Source organism: Leptonychotes weddellii, chromosome 10, assembly GCF_054177405.1.
Source record: "Leptonychotes weddellii isolate Sample4059 chromosome 10, ASM5417740v2, whole genome shotgun sequence".
NCBI lineage: Eukaryota > Metazoa > Chordata > Mammalia > Carnivora > Phocidae > Leptonychotes > Leptonychotes weddellii.
Window position 1 is genome coordinate 20,216,943 of NC_138378.1, and position 20,659 is coordinate 20,237,601.

Below are 20,659 nucleotides of genomic sequence, written 5' to 3' on the forward strand. Positions count from 1 at the left end.
AACGTTCTTAAAAGGGTACATGCCAGACAGTAACATGGGCCCAAATCTACCTCAGATGTTTCTGCTCCAATTTGTTCAATGCCAGGACCAAAGCTTCTGACCTCCTAGCTGGGTCCCCCAGAAACCAGAGTCCTGGAAATGATTAATGAGAATTATCTAAAAACACAACCATGGACAGCAGCCCCGGATCAGCACCACGGACAACACCTCTGCCATCTACCCCAGGGATCTGGCAGATGGGTCCTGTGTAACCCAAACAGCCCAGAGCCAAGGTCAGTGTCAAACCCCTGGCCCACGCTAGGGTGACACTGAAAGCCTCTATTTTCCAGCTAGTTACATGCTCCGCTATTTGTAAGGCCCAAAATGGGCCACTTGCCTTTCTATTGCCAGATGCAGTGTTTTATTCCAGAGTCCTGTTTTCCTATTTCTCACCCAGTGATTGGGGTACCTATGGGAGGCCTTCTGTGGGTATTCAACTGGGAAAACTCACCTCCTCGGCCTAGAGAATCTCCCAAGCCTTCCTTTTTTTTTTTTTTTTTACTCCTGGCCTCATTTCAGACACAAGCAGAGATGGCCACTGGGCAGAGTGTCATGGCCAAGAGTGGCAGCAAGGGCCAGGCTGGCTGCCACCTCATCTCAAGGGCTGGGCTCACTGCCCACTGAATAAAGAGGAAGAGCATTTATGATCCTTCAGTCTGTCCCACTTCATCAGTCATCCCTGGGGCCATCTTTTATTGGTTCCTTGCCCATTTGATGAGGACTGAATTCCTGCTCTGACCATCTCTATCTCTGACCTCACCGGCTACTGTAATGGTCTCACAGCAAACATCATGAACTGCCTTGGGCCTTCCTCAAGGACTCTCAGGGCTTCAGTTCAGCGGGGATCCCAGCAAAGCCAGCAATTCAGTCTGTCTGAGACAGCAGGAGGGAAAATGAGGCACAAAAGAGTATTAGTGTCCTCCTCTTATAAAAAGGAAGAAGACCACCTCCTTAGAGCTGTGATAAAATGAGATGGTGTGTCCAGCACCAAGCCTGGTACATAATAGGGCTTAGCTAATGTCTATTTTCCCTTCCCAACAAGGAAAATATAATAATGGAGATGATGACCACTACCAATACTGGATGCCTACTGTGTGCCAGGTAGTGGGTCAAAGTCTTCAGGGATAGGGAAGGCAAGGATTGTTATACCCATTTTGTTAACAAGGAAATCAAGGCTCAGAGGGGTCAAGAAGTTTGCCAAAGGTCACACAGTCAAGCAAGTTGACAAAACCAGATCTCTACCCTCAAATTCCAGGCTGCCTCCCCACCTCCAGCAGATCTCAGAAAACAACAGTTACCCCTACTTCTCACCTGGGGCACCCAGCACAGCCCATTTGCTGCCTGCCCACATCCAATGCTGGAAGCTCCATGCCCAGCTGGTTGGCTATTGACAAAGCACCAGGCCCAGACACTGACGTGTGTGAGGATGGAAGCAGAGCCCAGACTCCTCACCCTCCGGGGTCCCCAGGAGATTTCAAGGTGTTCAGATGTAGACCTCACTCATCCTTGCAACAGTTGCCTCCTCTGCTAGCATGGCAAGCTTGCATCCACCCCAACTGCCTCTGTATCACGCCCACACACAGAGGTGTAGGGCTTATGAAGCACCCACCATCATCCTCAGCATCACTGATACTCCACACAGGACCCATCATACCTGTCATACAGGTGAGGACACAGGCCTAGGGAGGAGATGGGACTCACCCCAGGATACATAAACATATGTGATCTCAGGACTCCAGACTCCTTCCCCAGTGCTCCTGCCCCTAGACTGTGGGCTCAGTGGGGGCAGGAGCCACAACACTCTTGTTCATGGCAAGGTCTCCAGCACCTGCCCACAGGCCTGGTCTATAGAGTTTTCTTTCCCACTTCTGTGGGGAGGGGCAATGTGTCATCTACTTTCTCTATCCAGCCCAAAGAACTGTGTATAGAGTAGGCCCTTAACGAGTATTTCTTAAATTATTTCATTCATTCAATAACTATTTATTGAGCGCTTAATGTATGCCATGCACTGTTCTATGTGGTCAGACCACAGCAGTAAAAAAACACAAACAAATGGACATTCCAATCCTCTTATGACACTGATTGGAAGGGAGTGAACCTGCCTGTTCCCTTCCTGTTTTCCCTACTCAGTGTGAGTGCCGAAAGAGCAGGGACTGTCCCTGTCACATCTCCAGGACTGTATATACTGCCCAGAACACAACAGATGCTTGCCAAAAGAAGGAATGAATAAACGATCGCAGGCAGAGCAATATAATAAAGGCAGCTACCATTTATTGAGAGGTGGCTCTCTTCTAGGTGCTAAATGTTTTATGCACATTAATCATGTCATAGAATCTTCCAATAGTCCCTGTGAGGTGGGCACTTTAAAGTGGATCCTGCTAGCTATCCTGCTTGTCATTCTTTTCTTTTGCCTAGTTAACAGAAGCACCCTGTTAGAAAGATTTGCTTCACCAGCTTCCCTTGCAGCTACGGTGGCTGCGTGGCCACATGTGGCAAATGAGATGCAGGCACAAGTCCACTGGGTGGGGCTTCCAGGATATCCGTTGTTTTCCTCATAAGGGCAGATTCAGAAAGCACGCAGTCTTTACTTCCTTGGCCCTGCCTGGAATTCAGATGCAACACGTGGAGGCAGAGCAGTCATTTCATGGCCATGAGAATGAAAGATACCTGCTAAGGGTGGCAGAGGCCTGAGCTCTTGACCATTCCCTTGAATTGCTGCCCTGGACTGCCTGCTTCTGGATCCCTGCTACAGGAGAAAAACCTGGGTGTTTATATCACGGTTACTTTTCCTCCTATTATATGCAGCCAAATGCAATGCCAACTGATTCAGTATTATTACAACAGGCGAGGCTCAGAGAGATCACGTGATTTTCCCAAAGTCACACAGCCGTCAAACATCTAGAATTGGCCTCTGGGTCTAATGCAGGTAAGTGCATCAGTCTGCTCACTCTCCTACCTGCTGGCATTGCCACCTGCCATCCCAGGCTGTGAGGAAGCCCCTCCCTGCACCCCACACTTGGCTCTCCAATAAGACTCTTCCTGACCACTCTGGGATCTGGTTCTAAGTTCCCCTGACGTCTCCTCCCTTACCTGACTCCACCCCTAGCTACACACAGGTCCAGATCCTCCCTTCAAAACGTACCTGTCTCAAGTTGCAGGATTCTGCTCAGATGCCCCACACCCGTGAAATGCGCTCTCCCTCATCCTTGTTCATCCACCTCTCTCTGGTCCAGAACTGCCTCGCTGACTGCCTCCAACAGCGTGCACAGCAGGCTCTTGGTCAATCTTTGCAGACAGGTCTCCTGGTTCTCATCTCTTCCCCACTTCCTGCACCCACCACCATTCCTTAAGCGCAGTTCTGATTGGACCCAGCATTCAAGGCCTCTAGGATCTGACTCCTGCCACCTTCCCAACATTTGCTCTTGCTGTTCCCTCTGCCCCCTGCCTTTACCCTGACTAGCATTTGCAGGGATCCTTCAGACCACAGAGAGGCCCTCTCTGGCCATCCTGCCTTGAGTAGGTACCTACAACCGCCATCCCCTGCCACCCCCCTCTCCCAGCCCCCGGGTCTACTTGAGCACAACCTAGAATCTTGTTAATTCACTGTTTGCATGTTTGTCATCTATACCCCTTCCCCCAGTAAGAACCAGACCTTCTTGAGGGCAGGAAACATGCCCATCTTTTCTATCAGTTTCCCCAGTGCCTGGCATGAGGCCCAGTACTCAGACTCAATCAGGAAGTGCTGAATGAAGCTTAAACTTGCTTCCCACGCCTTCCTGCCACCCACCTTCTACTCTAGCCAAATAGAACTACTTAAGGTTCTCCGAACCCTCCTACTGCACTTGATGCCCAGAGTCTCCCCCAACTCTGCCTCCAGCCAGGTCTTCCTCTCCCTCCCGTCCATCCAAACCAAGCTGTTCTGTGTCACATGGCCTCAGGAGTCAAGCAGATGGGCATTCCAGGTTCCAGGGGGGTGAATGAAACCTTGGGACTTAGAGAGCATTTGTGTGTGTGTTTGTGTGTGTGTGTGTGTGTACACGCTGGGAAGCCAGCCACCTATATATATTACCCTGGATGTGGCAGCCTCTATATGTCCTTATTCATCCGTTTCTGCCTCTGGTTACTCCTATTTGAGCTAATTCTGAAATGCCCCGGTATTCCCTAAGTAGCTACAGTTGTAAGAAAGAAGAAAAGAAAAACACTAATATTTACTGAGCCCCTACGATGCGCCAGACATTGTTCCAAGGCAAATAATAACAATGATGATGACGATAGCCCTAGTATTTGCTGAGCACTTAGCATGTACCTGACATCATCCTAAGGGCTTTTAATCAGATAGACTCTATTACTATCCCCATTTTACAGATGAGGAAAAAAAGGCTCAGAGAGTTGGAGCCACCTGCCCAAGGTCACAGAGACAATAAGCAGTCCTGAGCACAGGTCTCTCTAATCTAAAGCCTGCTCCTCTGCCAGGCTGAGCTGGGCAATCCCCAGGTGTCTGGGAGTACGGGGAGGGGGCATGGCTTCCTCCTGCAAACTCCTGCTGGCTGAATGCAAAGCTGGAAGCCACAACTTCCTGGCCAGGGGCACTCCTGGGGTAAGACCAGGCTGGTAAGACTTACCCTCATCTGCAAGGCTCTAGAATAGTGCTCCAGCCCCCAGGAGGACCGGGCCCGAGGAGTTGTGGGCTGGACGGAAGTCCGTGAGCCTGGGCTCTGCTTCCGTGGTAAGGCTGAAGATTTTCCCAACAGCCAGGGCCAAATTTATCTGCCAATCCCCCGAAGAGCTGATTCCAGCGTCTGTCTGGAAATGTCAGCCCGTGTGGTTGGAGGAACACAGGGAGAGTTTTCCTCTAAATAGCAGGAAGCATATGGGAGGCGGATGGCACCCGCCGCCCCAACCTGCCAACTCTCACTCAAGCAGGAGCTAAAAGGGGCCCAGAGGGTCTGGAATTCCTACCACCTCCTGGGGTGGGGGAGGAGCTGGAGACAGAGAGAGTGGCAATGAGAAGCGCCCGGAGCAGGCCCTGAAGGGCAGGCAGGCAGGCACACCTGACTGACAGACAGCAACCTGAGGCCCTCAGACACACCCCAGAATTTAGCACAACCACCCACAACAGTAATAGAAGCCACCACAGGGACAGGAGCACTTGCTATGCACCAAATCTGGGTTAAGCACTTTATTTGGATGATTTCACTTAAACTTTGCAACCAACTCTAAGATAGGGGCTGCTGTTTTCCCTGTATTACAGATAAGGAAACAGGATGACAGAAGGAAAAACACAAAATCAAAGACTCTTTGGGCTGGAAAGGACCTTCCAAGATCCTTAGCCGAATCACAAATACTCTACAGACTTTTCCATCAAGTTGTAGTGCAGCTGCTATTTGAATATTCCCAGTGATAGGGAGCTCATTACCACCCAAGTTAGCCCATCTGCAGAGAGCTCTTTGTATCCAAAAGGGTTTCCTAGCCTAAGCTGGAATCTCCTGCCTTAGAGCTTTTCTTGTGAGTGCCAAACCCAGACTCTGCCTTCCCCGACAGACACAGAAAGGCAGGGGGCAAGGCCCCTCCCGGTCTCTGATTTCCCTCTGCAGGTGACATACCTGGTTCTTTGTTCACCCTCGACCCCTTGCCATGGTAATCAGAGCAGCCCCCAGCCACCAGCACTCACTGAGTGCTAGGCAACGTGCAGAGCCTGCCCTACACATACCCTCCCTCCTTGGACCTTCCTCACAATTCCTGGGGTGGTATTGTCATCACCCCCATTTTACAGAGGAGCAAACTGAGGCTCCACGAGGGGAAGAGACTTGCTGGTCATTCAGTGGGGGCATGGGGACACTGGAGGCCTCACTGGGCTGTTGCTTTAACTGTCAAGAAAGCTGAAGAGGTACCTGCTTGCCCCCGCGGGGACTCTCTCACTGACACTCACCCAGTCTTTGCCAGGATTCATCTCGACACTGGTCTACAGGGCCCCCAAGCCCATGTCACCCCTCTCCCCTGCCATAGCACCCACTAAGTCCCCAAGCCCTGTGAAATCTCCCTGCCACATGCCTTTCTACACCATCCCTATGGTCCTGCCCTTCCCACTGTTCTCCCCAACTGTCATCAGCCCAATGGGAGGACCTTCCTAATACCTAGACCTGCCCTGCCTTTGGCTCCTTTTCAACCCAAGGGTCTGATGCAAACTTCCTGACTCAACAGTTGAGGCCTTCCAAACTCTGGCTCGGGTGACCTCTCCAGCCTCCACCTGCCCCGACACCCTGGGCCTAAGAGCTTAGCAGGAGACAGGTGAGATCTTTGCAGAGCCCACTTCCCCCAGCTGGCTCACCCTTCCCAGTTGCTTCTCCTGAAGAACCCCTATTCATCCCTCAAGACTCCGCTGAGAGGAGTAGAATCAATTTCTCTGCCCAGGAGATCCCCGACGGATGGGCACCTCCCTCTGATCTGCCGTGTTATCACCTGCCTTCATTGATGGAGACACCTCTCCCTGGCTGAGCTTCCCCGGGCGGGGGCTGCCCTAACGCATCTCCGTGGCCTGGTGTCTAGCACGGTGCCTGGCACACGGTAGGCACTAATAAATGTGTGTGGAGTATGAGAGCGAAGGACTAAGTGTGGGCCGCGGGGCACGATGAAGTATTAGAGATGACCCATAAAACATACTGTGCATGTCACAGCTTTGATGTATCAGAAACAAAAAATGTTGCTGTCAGAATAGTCACCAACTTTGGATTAATGATGATTTTGCTGGTTGTCTCTGAATTTAGGAGGATATCAGGGGATGATCTGGGGTGGTTGGAGCTTCCAGAATAAAGCTGTCCGAGCCTCAGTAGATGACATGACCAGGGCTCAACTACAGACAGGATGGGAGGAGATGATGAGGAGGGCCATGGAGGGGGCTAGGGGTGTAAGAGAGTCCACATCCCAGGCCTGCCTCTAACTTGCTCTGTGTTGTTGTACAGATGGCTCGGCCTCTCTGATCCTCTTGGCCTCTTGTTTGTGAAATGCAAAGGGAATTTGGAGAATTGACTGAAGTAGATGTGTGTTCAAAGATCTAAACACTGCCTCTGCTGTCAGGTTGATAGGATTCTCTTCATTTGGGCTCCTAGCAGGGTATGCAGACCCCCGGAGCTTGCCAGTCTTGGAATCCTCTGGCCTGAAAATGCAGGCCCCTGCCAGCCCTCTGTCAGGTCATTTGACAGTGGCACGACTGTGGATTGGATCCTGTGAAGGAGCTTTCTAACCAGAGGTAGAAGGAACAAGAGTGAGCTCCCCATCTCTGAGGGTATGCAAGCTGTGGCTGAACACCTCGGGACAGGAATTCTGACCCAGGGTGGGAAGGAATTTAGACCAGCAGATATGGACCTGACTCCTCCAAGGTTATGCTCTCAGTACCAGCCATATTGAGCTTGCTGACATTTCTCTCCTCCCACAACATCCCACAACGTCTCCCCACTGCCTTCAGGGTCAAGTCCAAGCCCTTGCTGTGGCATTCGAGGCCCCTGTGTTCTGGGCCCACCACTGCTCCTCTGCTGGTGGTTCCCCCACCACATGCCTTGGGGCTTCTGACACATAGTTTCTTCTGCCAACAGTGTTTTTCCTGTACTCTTCTTGGCTCCTCAGCTTACTGTCACCTCCTGCAGAAGGCCTTCCTTGCTTCAAGCTGGCTTTTGTGTTCCCTCAGCCCCTGCATGCACACCCACCTTCCAGATAAATCATCCGTTGGCTCATCTCTCTCCCTCAAAGATGGCAAAACCCTCAAGGGCTTCCTCTCAGGGCCAGAGCAGGCTTTTGACACAGAGGGCCAATGTCTCCTGAGCTGAACTGGCACCTCATGGACTCCAATATTCCGATTCCAAGAGAGTCTAGAGCAGCCCCCATGAGCTTCTGACTGTAAGACATGGGCACAGGATGGTTCAATAGTTGTATTACTTCTGATTCTGAAAGTCATGCACCTTGAGAAATTCAGATAATCTAGGAGGGGGAATTGGCTGTGTTTGGCCACCGTTTGGCCTTCTTGAGGCCAGTCTACATAGTCCTGGTGGTGTTGACTCACCTCTGGCTGGGGGTGGGGTGGGGTGCACAGGCCCAGGCTGCCAATCAGAGCAATTGATTGGGGGTGGGGCACATCCACAAATTTGACCAATCAGTGCCAACACTAAGTCCTGGGACTTGGGTCTGAGCTCTCTAGGAAGTAGTCTTCCCTATTCTTCAGGACATGCATCTTACCACTTGTACGACAGAGCCCTATAAGAACACAGGAACAACCCAGAGGAAGCAGAGCGAGAAATGGGGAGGAGAATCAAGTCCTGGGGAGCCCTTGAATCCTGCTGAGCCCCTGGATTCTGCAGAGCCTGACTTACCTCTGGACTCGACATTGCATTTCTGTTTAAATCAGTTTGGGCTGGGTTTCCTGTCACTTGTATCTGAAAAGTACCTGAATGATGCAAGCACAAATAACGGTGGAGCTTGTTCATATCTCACTATCCAGAGGAACCTGCTATGAACAGTTTGATGGTTGTCATTCTGGGAGGGTTTCTCTGAGCAGGAGCATGCATGTATTTATACATATTTTTTCTAACAAAAATGAGATCATACAATATACACCATTCTGTCACCTATTTTTTCCTTAACAATGCACCACGGACTTGTTTCCATGTCAACAAGTATAGATCTACGGCATTGTCTCTACAGCCACAGAGAATGCCTGTCTGGCTGGACGGTAATTTATTTAACCATCTCTAGCTGATAGATAATTGGGTAGCTTCTCATTTATTACCATCATCAGGAGAGGTTCAGTAAACTTACTTGTAAAATGCCCATGTTTGCTCTTGCCGGATCATTTATGACTAAGATTCTCTGAGTCCAAGAGTTTGACTTCACAACTAGAAGTTCCTCTACCTGAGATTTAAGATTCTCTGAGTGTCTAGAAAGGTAGCAGCTGTCTTTCTGGACAGGTTTCGTGGCTATCAGAGAAAGCAAATCCAGGGCTGGGGGCCCCATAACAGCGTCTATGGCAAGAATACCCATTGACAGATACGCAAGCGAGTTGGTGGGGAGGGAGCCAGGCCTTGGGGGTGGGAGGGTCCAGCCAGCGGTGTGCACCCAGCTAAGCTCCCCACTTCCCTGGGCCGCATCCCCCGGCTCAGGCTGACTCTCGGTGACCACGGGAAGAGACCAGCCTAGGGGACCGGTCAGCACTGAGAGCCCGTGCAGGATGTGATGAGCACGCCGCCTATTACCTCTGGCAGTCACCATGGTAACAGCAGTCACCACCAGTGAGGCAAGCCTGGGAGTGCTCTAGTCCTCTACCTGTTGTAACTCACGAAAGCCCCACAGCCACCCTCCGATGCTCTTGTCTCTGTTTCACACAAGGGACAACCCAGCTTCAGAGAGCGAGAGAGTGACTTGTCCAAGGTCACACAGCCAAGAAACGGTAGAGCTGAGGTACGGCTCAGGTCTGCTGATTCCCCAGCCCAGGTCTCATCCCCTCTTACTGCGGTAGGGCAGCAGGAGAGGAGAACTGCCTCAGGCAGGACTGTGGAAGCCCAAACCCCTGTTCCTCGCCACCAAGTCCTAACAGGAAGGACTCCAAATCTAGAAAAGTATAAAGAAGACAGCAAAGATCTCCCATGCCCCCACTGTAAACAGTTTTCAGAAACACATGTAGCTCTTACAAAAATGATATCAGGGCGCCTGGGTGGCTCAGTTGGTTAAGCGACTACCTTCAGCTCAGGTCATGATCCTGGAGTCCCTGGATCAAGTCCCGCATCGGGCTCCCTGCTTGGCAGGGAGTCTGCTTCTCCCTCTCCCACTCCCTGTTTGTGTTCCCTCTCTCGCTGTGTCTTTCTCTGTCAAATAAATAAATAAAATCTTTAAAAAAAAAAATGATATCATGCTGCCCATGCTGTTTTATAACCTCTTTTTTTTTCAACTCTACAACACACTCTGAAGTTCTTTCTGCAGTGGGGAATTTAGGGCCACATCCCCGTTTCTAACAGTGACAGTGGACACCACTGGATGACTTCAGTAAATGGATCTAACTAGTCTCTCGGTGATGGACAAATGGGTTGTTCCCAACTGTCCTCCTACCGTCAACAATGTTACTACGGTGAACACTCTCCAGCATGTTGGGGTCCTGGCCATACTTCAGGTGCCGGCTGAGAGGCCACATCCTTAGAGAGGCCGTCTTGGACCGTTGCACGTCATTCAGGCCCCCTCTCCTGTTCATATTTACAACATCACCCTGTTAATTTCCTTCACTGCCCTGATGGAGTCGCTTCTTATGCACTTTACTTGTTTCGCGTACTCTCTGTCTCTCTCCAAGGCTGTGTGCTCTGTGAGGGCAGAGGTTAGCAGGGACTGGCACTCCGACAAATATCCTGGGAAGGCAGGAATGCCTCTGGGGCTGGTGCCCTGTCTGCAGAGCAGGCGCCCCTGCTTCAGGGTCTGGAGATGCCCTCTGCCAAGCCACGTCCCCAGTACCAGTTCAGGGACCCACAGATCTGCCTTAGAACTTGATGCCAGGCATGGGCTGCTTGGAGCTTCCGTGCCTGGTGCCTGACATGCTTGCCGCATGCGTGGGACAAGGGCACTGGGGCGTGACAGAGCAGTTCCACTGCTCACTGGCTGTGTGGCCTTTCGCCAGTTATTTCCCCTCTCAAGGCCTTGGTCCCCTTATCTGTAAAATGGGGCCAATACCATTGATCTCACAGGGTGGTTCTGAAGATTAAGAAAGATAATGGATGTGCTTAGCATACAGTAGGTCCTCCGGAAATGGCAGTTTGGCCCCACATGCAGTTGGTTCAGAGTTTGGGTCTGACCCTGTTTCACCTAGGTGACCTCTTTTTATCTTGGATGATTCCTGCGTCTGCCCTGGCCTCCTTCCGTGGCCTGTCCCTAGGGATGTCCTATTCCTACCCTTCAAATGGCTAATGCTCTGCTCAGGGTCAGTCTCCTAGACACATCTGTTGCCTACGGCCACGGACACCTGCCTGCCTTCCAAGCCTTAAAAATGCAAGAGGCATTGACATGTGTCTAAGGAACAGGTGCAGGGACCCCATGCCCTTTCAGGGGAACTTCTTGGTCCCCCATCCTCAAACATGGGGTAGTGATGTTTGAGTCAGCCTGTCAGGTTTCTTATCCCATCCCCCCCACCCTGCCTGACCATTCTTTGACACCATAACAAGTAACTTTACCTCTCTAAGCCTTGATTTCCTCCTCTGTAAAATGGCCACAATAACAAAATCTGTAAGGATTCAGTAAGATAAGGTAAAACGCTCAGCAAAGAGCTTGGCATTTAGTAAGTGCTCAATAAATATTAACTATTGGGGCGCCTGGGTGGCTCAGTCGTTAGGCGTCTGCCTTCGGCTCAGGTCATGATCCCAGGGTCCTGGGATCGAGCCCCAGATTGGGCTCCCTGCTCCGTGGGAAGCCTGCTTCTCCCTCTCCCACTCCCCCTGCTTGTGTTCCTTCTCTCGCTTTGTCTCTCTCTGTCAAATAAATAAATAAAATCTTTAAAAAAATAAAAATAAAAATAAATGCTATTATTGTTATAACTGCTTTTTAGCCTTTGGACTATGCAATATAATATATCGGGAAAAGTGCACAAAATAAAAAATGTTGGGGCACCTGGGTGGCTCAGTTGTTTACGTGTCCAACTCTTGGTATCGGCTCAGGTCACGATCTCGGGATTGTGAGATCGAGCCCCACATCAGGCTCTGTGCTCAGCAGGGAGTCTACTTGAGATTCTCTCTCCCTCCCTCTTTGCCCCTCCCCCCACTCATGCTCTCTCTCTAAATAAAATAAATCTTAAAAAAATGTTGACTGCAATAAATTATCACAGAATAAAGCATTGTGTAGGATGCCTGGGTGGCTCGGTCAGTTAAGTATCTGCCTTCAGCTCAGGTCATGATCCCAGGGTCCTGGGATTGAGTCCCACATCGGGCTCTTTGCTCATCGGGGAGCCTGCTTCTCCCTCTGCCCCTCCCCCCACTTGTATTCATGCTCTCTCTCTCTGTCAAATAAATAAATAAAAAACTTTAAAAAAAAATAATGACGCCTTGTGTAACCACCACCTGCGTCAATGAATAAACTACTGCCCCGTCCCAATCCTTCTAGCCTCTTTTCTCCACACAGGTGATCCTTTTCCAGGCTCTATGGTGCTGTTGCTATTATTGCTAATAATAAGTAAGTAAAAAAAAAAATGTGTGGCCACCCTGTCCTGACCCAGCCAGGCTCCCAGACCCCTGGCTGCCTCTGCCCTGGGTGTGGAGACTCCCCATCCAGTTTCCCGACTTTGGCTTCAACAAATCTTTAAATAACCAGCTTGTTAGCAAAATAGCAGCAAGTAACACCTCCCTCGCTGCCGCCTGAGCCTCCATCTTTCCTACAATGCTGACGGCTGCTCTCCCAACTCGTGCCAAGGAATCCCGCTCTCCGTCACTGGGCCACACACACCAGGGGCTGCCAGCCACACTGTTATTTCAGTGGCCACAGTCCTGTCCCTCGGGCCATGCCTGGCGGGGGGGCGGGGGGGAGGTAGGCGTGTGCACTGAATGGCAGTCATTTTCAGGAAGGACCAGAATGTCGGCGTCACGAGCCCTGGGCCCCAGGTCCATGTGCTTCGGTCTCCCCATGTCTCAACCTGCCACAGGGTCGTTGGTAGTCTAATTGAGTTCAGAAGAAAACAAAGCACTTAGTGCCAGGCCAGGCACATAGTAATTGCTCAAGAAATGCTTGCTGTGGTTCAGGTTGCTCCTGCTATGCATGTAGTCCCTGGGAGGACATGCAGAGCCTAGGGCACGACCAGGAGTGTCTGCAAATGATGACATCCCACAGATACTCACAGCTCTCAGACCCCAATACCCTTATCTGTTTTTCTCACAATAGCATCTCAGCCAAATGCAATAGCCGCCTGTGGTCGCTAGGGCAGGCGGAGGCCAGACTGGGGGAGCGGGGTCGGGGGGCCGCTAATTAATAGGGGCATTTCCCAGTTATTAATGAGGCTGGCACCGCACGAATGTGCAGCTCCTTGTTCTCGAAGAAGCACTTCTACATACATTATGTACAGCGAACTTCATGGGTTTTTTATTATCCTATAACATTTGCATATTATACATATTTACGAGTCTTTTCCCTTCTCATAACCACCCCAACAGGGAGGCTGCGCAGCTGTTGGCAGATAAGAGAATTGAGACCAGAGGGCCTGCTGTCCTGCTGACCACAAGCTCTCTGGGATCAGCAGGGACCAGCAGCTGGCCCAAAGGCCAACGGGTTCCTGGGGCTTGCTGGGGTCCGGGTGGAGGAAGGCGAGAGTCACCTTCTCTCCTCTCCCTCTTCCTTCCTTCCACAGCTATTCACTGTGGACCCATTATATGCCAGGCACTGTGCCAGGCACCAGCTGTCCACTGGGGAATGAAGCAATCATATCTCATATACCTTTGAGGAGCTGAGACCAGATAAGGAGGCAGATCGTAAACCAACAGTTCCATGCTGAGTGGTGGTGGGTGACCCAGGGCAAACCCCTTGAGCTCTTGTGAGCCTCAGTTTCCTCATCTGTGCACAGCCTGGGGAGGCGGCAGGAGGGTGAGATGCAGGAACGTGGCAGGTATCAGGCCCTGTAGCCAGCACCGAGTGGGGGCATGCTGTTGCGAAGAATGATGGGACCAGGCGTGGCTGCGCTGTGGCATCCTCAGACAAGTGGTCAGAGATGATACAGGGTGCCTCACCTCATCCCATTTTGGGGTTAGGCAAAGCGGGAACTGGAGGAGTGTGGGGGGAACAGGTTGGAGGGGCAAGAACAAGGGGGCTCCCCAAGATTCAGGAACCCTGATGGCCTCACCTCAGCCCCTCTGTGGCTCCCAGCATGGCTCACTGCTCCCCTTGCCTTCCTGAGCCCATGTCACCCACTGCCCTAGCCCCTCAGGTGTGGCAGGAGCTGCCTCTGAGGCAGACAGAGCCAGGCTTGCTGTGCATCCTCAGGCCAATGGCTTCCCCTCCCATAAAACAGGCGCAATCACTGTGCCCACCTCCTGGGGTGTTGGGAGGACTGAATAAGACAAGAGTTAAACTATAAATTGAGCCCAGACATATAAAAGCTCTCACTGAGGTCCCTCCGCCAGCACGTGGGCGCCACTGGGTGGAAGGCTGGGCAACTCCCAACTGTGCAGGGTGTGGGCGGGCGGGTGAGCAGCCCAGATTCTGTGCGCCCAGGCTGCGGACGCAGTTACTTACCAACCAGGGAGCTACGTGCAGAGGGAAAATGGGAACCAGTCGGGAACCAGCAGGCGTCACCTCGGGAGCAGGCACTGGACCAAGGGCTGGCACACACATCCCTTCGGGCACGCAGTCAGAGGTGCTGGCAGGAAGCGGCAGCAGACGGGGGCCCTCCAGCACCAGGACGGACCCGGTTCTGGCCACCCAGCACCTGGCAGAGGGGGAGGCACCAGCGTCTGTAGAAATGGGGGAGAATGTCAGTGAGGAGGTGCCCAGGATAAACCCTCCACCCTGAGACCCCTGGACCGGCTGTAGGAGCACTGGGGAGGGAGACACTATGGAGCAATCATCATAGAAACCCAAGTGTTGTACAACGCTACATTTTCCCAAGCACTCTGGCATCCCGGCTCATGTGGGCCCGCACATTATTTTTCAGAGGCGTATTTACATGTCATGCATATTTACGATGCCTTTCCCACCACCCACAGAATCCCCACAGCAGCCAGGAAGCTGGGGTTCCAAAGGCTCCAATCCTCCCCACCACCGTCTTGCTTCTCTCTTCTTTTCCCTGGATGGGGGGGCGCTGCGGAGAGAGGAAAGGGGCTGGAGTCACACAGGCCTGAGTTCGAAGCCCAGTTCGGACTCACTGGGCGACCCTGGACAGGCAGCTGCCCCTGTCTGAGCCTCAGTTTCCCTGCTTGTCCCATGGGAATAAGAGCGCCTCTTCTGAGGGGTGCTACAAGGACTGAGAAGGTCACTGTGGGGAGAACACCTGGCCTGGCGTATGTGCCTGAGAGAGACCCTCCAAAGACGCTTTGCCCCCTTCCCCTGCACTCAGAGCAGGAGGCCCTTCCCTGCATCACTGCGCACCACCTCCCACATAACACATCTTGTGCGAGCGGCAGAGGGAAGCCAGGTGTCCCTTTCCACCCACCTCTCCCGAAAAGGTGCCACTGCTCCTACTTGGAACTTTAAATCAGCCAGAACCAGGCCCTCCTGGGAGAAGGAGGAGGCACCTCCACTCCACATCTCCCTCCCAGGAGCCTCTTGGATACCTTGGAAGCTCCTGCCCTCAGTCTCTCATTCTACAGGTGGAGAGACTGAGACACAGAGGAAACTGAGCTGACGTGGGGGGCAGAGAATGCAGGTGTGGGACTAGGATCCGAACCCAAGCTTTCCACCACAGCCCTGAGAGGCACAGTGCAGTAGGAATACAGAGAAAGGGCCAGCTGATGGTGAGGAAGGGTCACCTTCCTCTTCTGGTTATCCCAAGCACCTGGAAAGCCCTCTTAACCTCCCTGTATCTGCACCCACTCTATGCCAAGCCCATAACATGTGTTCCTCACCATAGCCCTACAGGGTTATCCCTGTTTTTCAAGGGGAGACACTGAGCCTCAGAGAGCTTTAGCAATTACCCACAGGCACACACCGAAGACGATGAAGACTTGGATGCAACTTGGATGAAGACATCCAAGGCCAAGACCCAGCACTTAACCCCAATGCTGCCCTGTCTCCCCCTGTGGAAACATCACCAACCAAGAAAAACAGGCATAACTGTCTGGACAAAAAATATTTAAGTAGCAGAAAAAGAAAATACCAAATTTTAAAGGAATTCTGAATCAGTGAACACAATTCTTAAAGATGCATACAAGATTTCAAGATACACGACGGGGCATGAAAATGGCCAGTGCATGGAAATCCAGTGCTTGGGAGGATGCATTCTCGAACACGTTGTCACTTGTAGCCAAGATCAGCCAGAGCCAAAGCAGAGGGAGAAGTGGTGATAGCAGAGGAAGGTGTCCTATGCAGGGCAGGAGGGTAGGGGCCCTGATCTGGGGGATCCCCCCCCACTTTCTTGCTGCAGGACCAGAACATGTCACCTCCCAGAGTCCCCACTTTACAACAGGTGGGAGAAGCACACAGGACAGCCTCTTAGGTCCCTGCAGCTCTGATGGTATTTAAGATTGGGACTTCCAACAGGGATGAACCTCGAGAACATTATGTTAAGTGAAAGGAGGCAGTCACAAAAGGCCACATGGGGTATGATTTCACTTATACGAAATGTCCGGAACAGGCAATTCTGTAGGGACAGAGAGTAGATTAGTAGTTGTCAGTGGGGGGGCTTGGGAGGGGGTGACGGCTAAGTGGTTCATGGTTTCTTTTTAGAATAATGAAAATGTTCTAAAATGGATTGTGGTGATGGCCGTACAACTCTGAATATGCTAAAAACCGTCAAATGGTACACTTTAATTGGGTGACTTGCACGGTATATAAATTCTATCTCAATAAACCTGTTAAAACAATCCAACACTAACAAATATTCTGCAACTTCCAAATGGGCAGCCATCCTCTGGGAGCATGCAGTCCCCTCAGCATTCTTCCACTATGGCCTGGAAACCAAGGAGTATTTTCCTAAGAAGCCCCCCACACCCCCGCAGACCCTCTATCCCAGAGGCCTTTGCACTTCACATTCAACCTCCTCCAGGAAGCTCTCCCTGACCTCCCAACTACGTCAGGTCCCTGGTTACTGGCTCCTAGGGCATCCTGGGTTTCTCCTTCTCGCCACTTATACTGATAGAAGAAAATCACTTCCATGATCACTGGTTGACACTGCCTCCTCCATCAGACTGGGAGCTCTAAGAGGGCAGGGCCGTCATCATTGGTCATCACTGTCAACAGTGCAGTGCCTGGCATACAGTAGCTGCTCCAGAAATGTCTGCTGATTGAATGAGTGAATCAAAATTCTGGATCCTTTAATGGACACCTGGCTTCCGGTCCTGGCTCCACCACATTCTGGCTGAATGACCCTGGGCATGTCACACAACCTCCGAAAGTCTCCACGCCTCCTTCAGAGAGTAGCCAGGGATAACGGGTGAACGTATGATGGGATAAAGGGATAATGGACATGGAAAGTACTTTATGCAGTGTCTCCTCCCACGGCTGCCCCTATTTCGGTCGAAGGAACCCACTCCGGCCTGAGCCTCTCTTAACACCTCTCTCTCCCTCAGCCTCCACATCCAAGCCATCAGCAACTCCTACTGGATCCACCTTCACAGCGTATCAAGAAGCTGATGCACCCCCTGCATTGCTACCAGGCTGTGGACAGAGCCATCATCATCTCTTGCCTGGATCAGTCATGTCCTCTCGTCTCCTGCTTCTGCCCTTGCTCCTGACACAGAAGCAAGAGGAATCAGGTTGAAACACAAGTCAGACCCTGCCCCTCCTCTGCTCTGAGCCCTCCATGGCCTTACTTTACCTCAAGTAAAAGCTGCTGGCCCTACAGACGCCACAGGTGACCCCCTCCACCACCTCCAATTCTCCCCTTTCCTCTTTGCCCACTTCCCCTTGCTCCAGCCTCACTGGCCTCTATGCAGTTCCCCAAATACACCAGGCATATTCCTGCCTCAGAGCCTGCGCCCCTGCTCTTCCTGTGCCTGGAATGTTGGTCGCCCAGATGTCTGCGCGCCCTACCCTCTCACTTCCTTCAGGGCTTTGCTGAGACCTGACCTTGTCAACGAGAGGTGGTTCAGCAGAGCAGCTAAGACTCTTCACCGAAGAGCATGGGCTTGAGGTAAAATTCTAGGCTCTGCCAGTTACACCCCTGAGTGACCTTGGGCAAGTTTCTTAGCTTCTCCGTGACTCAGTTGCTCCTTTCCACAATGGGCGTAATTACAGCAGCTTCCTCATAAAGCTGCTGTGGGGCTTCCATGATTCAGTGAATGCGACCTCCTCGTGGGTGGCTATCATGACCCCCTGACCGCTCCCTGCACCGTGCCCTGTGCCCCGCCCACCCTCTCTGCTGCCCTCCTTGCACACGTCACCATACAACAGCGGACGTGAATGAGGATTGGATCCCGCTGATCGCCTGCCCCCTCCCACTAAAATCCGGGCCCCACAAGGCAGAGAGTTTTGTAGATTCGGTTTATTGCCAGAACCCCAGTGCCTAGCCCAGCACCTGGTGTGGAGGTGCTCAGTGAAGACTTCACTCAGCAAATATTTTCAAGGCTGAATAAATATTTATTGACTAAGTGTCACAAGCTCTGGGGTTCCCTGTCCTCAGACATTTCTGTCTCCAAGCCAGCCTGTCCCTCAGAGCTCCCAGGTCCGCCCAGCCAAATTCCTACCAGTGGCTCGGCCTGCTGCCTTGTGCATACCTCAGTGTACGTGTCCATGGCCCTGTTTGTGACCTTCCCCAGAGACCTTGCTCTCTTCCAGCATTATCTAACTTGGTACCTGGAACCACCTCCCCCTCTTTGGTAGCCAAGAAGCCAAGAGGCTCTCATGCCCCTTCGTCCTTCTTCTCGCTTACCCCTTTGTATGCAAAACCCTAGACCATGTTCTATTTTTTGGAAACCTCCTATACGTCTCTCAAATCCCCTTCTCTTTATCCCAAATCACTGCCCATCCTGGCCACCATGATCTCTCGTTCAGCCTGCTGCCTGGCCTCCTCCTGCTGCCTGCTGCCTCCCTGGGTTCACCTTCTGTGCTATAGTCAGGAGGATCTCTTCAAAACACATGGGGAAACAAATGAAGGCCTGGCTCTGCAGGCTTGAAAAGCCCAGATCCTCACTGACTCAAAACAACAAACTGACCGGGGCCTTTCAAGAGAATTCACCCCAGCGCACCTCACATAATGAAAGGCCTCCCCAACTTCGCCACCCCAGGCCCAGGTAAAATGGTATTTGTTGTACAAAAATTTAATTTACCAAATGGATTTGCACAGAACCCTTTAGCTCAATAAATATTTGTGGAGTGGAATTGAAATTAAAAAATAGTTTAAAAAATAGCATTTATAGAGTCCCACAGGCACGGGGGTCTTCCCACACCCCCCGTGTCTGGTGTTCTCCTCTCTGCAAACCAGGCAGGTGTTGTTGACTCCGGTTTCCGGATGAGGTAAATGAGGCCCAGAGAAGGGAGGTCACTTGTCCGAAGTGACACAGTTCTCAGATTCCCCCGGAGTCCTCCCAGGCCCTGGAGGCTGTGCAGCTGGGGCAGCGAGGCTGGAGTGTCGTTGGCCAGGGCAGAGGAAAGGCGTTGACCCTCTTGTTCTCTAGCTGCCGGCCACCGGCCTGAGCCCTCAGAGCCCACGGACCTTACTTGTCCATTCCCTGCTCCCTGCCTTTGCCTGTGTGGTTTCCCTGCTCAGGGTAACCACTCCCCAGGCTGGTCAAAACCAGCCTGCCACCCTTCACGGTCACTTCCAGCACTGAATCTCCTGCCTGTACCCGCTCCTCATTGGCTGCCTCCAAACACACCACCTGCAATGATTTATGGATGTTCTCCCCATGGCAGGGCACACGTCCCTCCTGGCTCTTCTGCCCCCAGGGACCATCGTTTCGCTGCCTCCTCTGATAACTCGTCCTCCGACCCTCGGTCCTGAGTCCACACTGACCTCCCCAGTCTCTCTGTGTGGCCTGACCTTGCCCCTGAACCTGACCAAAGCTCACCTCCCCAGCTGCCTCCTGGACTTTCTCTCCATTGACCCCTCAGGCCCCCATGTCCAAAAAGGACCTCTTCCCCTCCTCCCCCCAAACCACTCCTCCCTGATAGTGCCAGGGTCTTCCCAAGCCTCCAAGCTAGAAACTTGGACATCACTCTGGACCCCTCCCTGCCCCTCAGCCCTCCCAAGCCTTGCTGATTCTGCCCCGAGATGTCTGTCAAACCACTGCTTCTCTCCAAGCCCACTGCTCTGTGCTGGGTTCGGGCCCCCTCCCCGCTCAGGGCATCTGAGTACAAGCCACTCATCCACGCACACACCCGTCCATGCCACCCACTTTCCCAACCATCCATCATCTATCTACTTGCCCCTGACTCGCCATCCATCCACTCTAGCCATCCCTCCATTTACTCACTCACCCACCCTCCCATCCACCACCCATAATTTACTGAGCCTTCTAGTGCTCCAAGCTGGGTGCTGTGACTCAAGGATGACTTAGACCCAGCCCTTGGCCTCCAGATGCTCACACCAGAACAGGGTCTTGAGGGTGAATACGAATCTGTGGAGGGTGCAGGGAGGGTGGGGAGGGCATCTAGGTTGAGGGAGGAGCAAGGGCACAGGCACAGGAAGGAGACACCTAGGGTGTCTGAGACACTTAACCAGACAGGTGGGAGTAACAGAGCTAAAGGTGGAAGGGCCACCTGAAGCTGGCTCTGCAAGGGCCTTCCAGACCAGGTAAGGAGTTTGTACTTTATCCAAAGCATGGACTCGAGATACACAGCCCGGTCAGACCCCAGCCAGCTCTCTCACGTAGTAGCTGTGACCTTGAACAAATGACCGCAATGCTCCCCATCTGTAAAATGGGAATAATGATATACCTATTACAGAGGACTAAATGAGCTAATGCATACACATATTATGTCTCTTAGCAGAGTTTCTAGTATATAGAAGATGCTTAGCAAATATAGT

At 52.1% G+C, this 20,659-nt stretch overlaps 1 protein-coding gene across 4 annotated transcripts in view; it reads right to left on the reverse strand.

Annotated features, from left to right (window-relative positions):
• DLGAP4 (DLG associated protein 4) overlaps window positions 1-14,462 on the reverse strand; it is a 139,433-nt gene extending 124,971 nt beyond the window's left edge. The window contains exon 1 of one of the 4 annotated variants that reach the window (XM_081832877.1): window positions 14,272-14,462. The gene's annotated coding sequence lies outside the window, so the exon portion shown is untranslated. The remainder of the gene's footprint in view (window positions 1-14,271) is intronic. The other 3 variants (XM_081832876.1, XM_081832878.1, XM_081832879.1) reach the window with 3 other exon arrangements.
• Between the last annotated feature and the right edge of the window lie 6,197 nt (window positions 14,463-20,659).